General features: G+C 46.6%; 1 long non-coding RNA gene across 1 annotated transcript; it reads left to right on the plus strand.

Moving 5' to 3' along the window:
- The first annotated feature begins 1,792 nt into the window (after window positions 1–1,792).
- LOC147026067 (uncharacterized) lies at window positions 1,793–4,580 on the plus strand. The gene is made up of 2 exons (XR_015057900.1): window positions 1,793–2,619; window positions 4,050–4,580. It is a non-coding gene; the product is annotated as an uncharacterized LOC147026067 (long non-coding RNA).
- Window positions 4,581–4,982: the final 402 nt, after the last annotated feature.

Below are 4,982 nucleotides of genomic sequence, written 5' to 3' on the forward strand. Positions count from 1 at the left end.
TCAAAAAGCATTCACGCCCACTTTTCCTCGGTCCAATGGGGAGCCAGTTCGAGGTGAAGGGTCGGAGGTAAAGGGTCAAAGGTGAAGGGGCGAAGCCACGGGGCATATAAGGAGTTGGGAGTTCGCGGAGCCAGTGAAGAGTTGGGACGAGTCAAGAGAGGAGACGGAGAGGGCGATCGGACGAAGCTGTGGAGAGGCGGCGGCGGCGAAGGCGGTTGAGGGGGTGCTCGCGTCGGAGTCGGGGAGCTGCGGAGGGAGAGGCCGGCGGCACGACCGAGGTCGTGGTGGAGACGCTCGTCGCGGGACCCGAGACAGGGAGACATCCTCCTTTCCCCCGAGCATCAACAACCCCCTCCTGTTTCCCCCCGCGCTGAGATAGTGCGACAAGGGGGCCCCTTTCCCACCCCCTACCAGACACTGTCCGCGAGGCCCGCGGAGTTGGGGCGCCACCGCCACTTTGCGTCTCATCATCAGACGGGTAGGCCCGACGCGGTCTCGGCCCCAGGCCCGCCTCATCCTGGAGGGTGGTCCTTTTCTTTTGCTTTGGGTATATGTGTTGTCGGCGCTGTCTGTGAAGTAAAATTGTATAAGTGTTGCCGTGTGCTCGGTAGTCGGATAGCTCTGCATTGTCTTCTTTTATATTTGCTTTTTGTGTAATATTGTGTGTTTCTTCTCCTTTTACATTTGCTTTTGGTGTAAATGTATATGTGTGCTTTCCGTGTGCCATCGCGAAATAAATGTGAATTATGTTGAACTGTTTTCCCGCTTCGCTTCGTCTTTTCCTCTATTGAATCTCCATCTTACTTCACGTAAAGGGTTGGTCGTGGGCTAAAAAGCCCGATAATTAATCGAACCGTCGAGGCCGACGATAACACCGCTCGGTTATCCCGATAGCACGGAACGGGTCGCTTCAAGTGGCCCGTGTCCGAAGTCGACCTGCGGCGAGGTGCGATCGCCCGGTCTACCCTCCGTGTGGGTACTTAGGTAGGTCGAATTTGGCGAGCAACCCTATCCCACGCGGGGGGCCGATTGGCACGATCGTGGTGAGGCCGAAAGGTCCACCCGTGACTGGTTCCCGGCGTTAGTCCGAGAGGGTCACGACGGGATTGTCCGTCCGGTGGGCGACGTGCCGCGATTCGAGTTACGTGGCCGTTCGCACGCCGGCGGGCGCGAATCCGCAACAATATGTATATATATATATATATATATATATATATATATATATATATATATATATATATATATATATATATATATAGTCCATAAAGTCTCTTTACAATTAAACAAAAAATTATAACAAAGGCAATTGATAGGATGTTTTTCTCAGATTTGTTCAATGTACTCAGTGATTATCAAAGTTCTCTTTCTATGGGGTTATGTTAAAGATATCATGTATCGATCAAAGATACGGGACATCAACGACCTGAAGCAAAGGATCACTGACGCCATTGCCACCATTGATGAGGCTCTGCTACAGCGAACATGGCAGGAAATCGATTACCGTCTTGGTGTGCTTCGTGCAACTAATGGTGCCCATATAGAAGTGTATTAAATGAGGCAAAAAAAACTTCAATATATACTCCTCATTTTGTAATAATTTCCACAGGTTTATCTATTCATTTGCTTTTGTAATAATTTTTTTAAATTTTAAATTGTAGAGACTTTATGGACACCCTGTATATATTTATTTATTTATTTTTACATTTTATATATATATATATATATATATATATATATATATATATATATATATATGTATATTGTTACGGTTCTCGGAACCGTATGCACACAACAGAGAGTTTTCCCAAGTCAGTTATGTGATTAATATACGTGTAGATAGATTCCTTCCTTGTGAAATGCGAAGACATGGGGGTGCATTGCGATGGGCTATAGTTTGGTTATTAGATCATTATTCCCCTTTTATTTTATTCCCTCCTTTTATTTTCTGAGGTAAAATCGTCTCGTTTTCTCCCCTCGTTTCGCTTACCACAGCGTACCACCGTCTATCTAGCGACTCGTTTTCAGAGATTTTCAAAATCCCGACGTTCGCTATGGAAGCCGCATCGGCATCCACCTTCCCAAACCCAGACACACGCGGCGTGGGCGGGCCAAACTAGCGTCTGGCCGAAACCCCGCCCAGAAAGGCGGACCACATGAAGACCCGGTCCAATCGGGATGCTCGGATCGGACGATGACGTCGGTTTCGCCATGGCTCCTCCCCGAACTCCGTGAACTATAAAGTATGGAGCAATCCTCAGAGTTGGGGCGAAGTTGGGTGACGTGGATGGAAAGGAAGAAAGGAAGAAGTCGGTCAGAGTTGTTTGATGCGAAGGTATTGAGTTGAATGGGAAGGTTGTTGTTGTTGTTGTTGTTGTTGTTGTTGTTGTTGTTGTTGTTGTGGGAGGCCGTTGGAAGAAGTGCGAAAGGGAATTGAAGGAGTTGTGATTGTGTTCCAGCTGCTTGGCTCTGCTTACGTCTCACATCGACAGCCAGCCTACTGGTCCTCACCGACACGACCTCGATCAAACCTCTTGCCTGGTCCTGCTACTGCTCAACTCTCACCATTTTGGACTCCGCTCTCTTCCACTCAAGCTCCTGCTGCAGACACGATTACCACACGTACGGCTGTGGACCGAACTGCACAGCTTTTGTCGGGTGCCGCACCATGGAGCATCCCTCCCCCGAAATGCTCAGGTACCAAAAAATGTTACCTCGACCCCCTCCCTCCCTGGCTGCAAAAGTCCTTTGCCTTTCATTGGGTTTATTTTGTCTGAGTGTGTGTCTGAGTGTGTTGGCGCCTGTCTGTTAGATAAGCCTGTATAAGATCTTTTATTGTTGTGATTGTTACTTTTATTAATCTCGCATCAAGTCTGCACTGTCTGCTTTTGTAAGTTACTTGTATAATTGTCGCACCACACCTCTCTCATCTTTCCCTGCATTACATCCCCAACAAGTGGTGCCAGGCACAACAAATCCCACCCATTATGGGTAGGATTATAAGTGACAAATAGAATAAGATTCACCATAAGCTTAGTTTGAAATAAATCAGATCATTTTTGATGAAGTTATGAGCGAAAAACGATTTTGATCCTTTCGTGACCTTGACCTTGACCTTTGATCCAATTGGACCCAAAAGTTAATGGGGTCGTCCAAGGTTCATTGCCCACCTTTGGATTAAATTTGATAGTGTTTGCTAAAGCCGTTTTGCCGTAAAGTTGCTAACAGACAGACAGACAGACAAACAAACAAACCGGACGATTACAGTATCCCACTCCCTCCCTCCAGGGGGCGGGATAATAAACCTTTTGTTGTGCCACATGCTTTTCCTCACTTATTGTAAATAAATAATAATTGTAGAGATGTACTCAGCTCGCCTTTGTCTTTTCCCTCATTGGTCGAGCATGGTTCGAATCCAGGTTGAGCCAGGTCTTTATTCCCAACGGTCCGTTCCTTCTAGCCGTACATCCTTGGTAGTGTCGCTCGACTGCATCCGATCAGGAAAGGTGATCCGATCCGGTAGAGTGATCCGGTTCGGACAAGGCATACCGAGGGCATGGTTCCCCGGTGGTTAAACCGCATGGTTAATTAGGTAACCCAATTCCATAGGCGGGAGGACCTGAGGTCACGCGGTTGAGTTATTGGCATCCACGGTCGATTAAGCGACCCGCCGTGTCACGGAATTATCCGTGAGCGATGGCCTACAATTCCGGGGTCTGGTGGGAATCGACATAGCTTTCCCCACCGAGTGGTCTTCTCACCCAACTTCGCCGGCCCACAACAATATATATATATATATATATATATATATATATATATATATATATATATATATATATATATAATCAGGCAACCAGGCAATTAACACACATCAATTATAAACTATGCAGCCATATACGAGGGCCGTCTAAAAAGTAACGGTACTGAGCCTGCTGTGTGCTCCACTTACACAACTTCAATGAACACGTTGCGTCACAGTCTTTCGCAACATTCCAGCAATATATATAATTGGTGATGGTCGACTGCACTCATTGTGTGATTTTTTTTTACAGCTCGTGCTTTACATGTTATCTCGTCTGAGTCGTCGCGCTCTGAGTTGTGAGCAGAGAGCCAATCTGAAGTTTCTTGCCAAGCTTGGCAAAACACCTTCTGAATCCTTCGCAATGCTGCAGCAAGTCTACGGGGAAGAAACGATGTCACATCGTGAAACGATGTCACAACGCCTGAGTGCTCCACCATGACAAGGCCCCTGCTCACAGTGCCCCGAGCATCCGACAGTTTCTGGTGGAGAGAAACGTGCCAACTCTGGAACAACGCCCGTATTCCCCAGACTTGGCCCCTTGTGATTTTTCCTATTCTCCAAGCTCAAGGGGCTGATCAAGGCGACCTGATTTCCTGATGTAGAGGCCATCAAAAGAGCAGTGATGATTGAGCTCCGGAGGATTCCAGAAGAAGCGTTCCGGGGGTGCATCGAAGCATGGAAAAAGAGGATGGACAAGTGTGTGAGACTGGAGGGAAACTATTTTGAAGGGGACAAGCTTTGATTTCAATTTACTTTTTGGAATAAAATTTCTGTGAAGTCAGTCCTGTTACTTTTTAGATGGACCTCATATACGAGTCTAGAAGAATTTAGAGAAGAGAAATCTGCTGCGTAATAACCCAATATATATATATATATATATATATATATATATATATATATATATATATATATATATATATATATATATATATATATATCTTCTTCTTCTTTTGGTTAAGCCTGGTGTTGGCTTAGTGGTTAGGGTGGCGGCTTGGGATCCCAGTGTCCTGAGTTGAAGCCCCGTTGGCTGCTGAATTAACACCAGGGGGTTGACTCAGCCTGTCATCCTTCTGAGGTCGGCGAAATGAGTGCCAGTGTACTGGTCCCGGTGTATGCCCCGGTTAGAATAGGTGTACCATATCCCTGTGTGTCGTAAGAGGCGACCAGGGTTGGCTTCAGGAAG

The sequence above is a fragment of the Eptatretus burgeri genome, chromosome 5 (assembly GCF_056783735.1).
Source record: "Eptatretus burgeri isolate ZD-2024b chromosome 5, Ebu_testis_v1, whole genome shotgun sequence".
In the NCBI taxonomy this organism is placed as follows: Eukaryota; Metazoa; Chordata; class Myxini; order Myxiniformes; family Myxinidae; genus Eptatretus; species Eptatretus burgeri.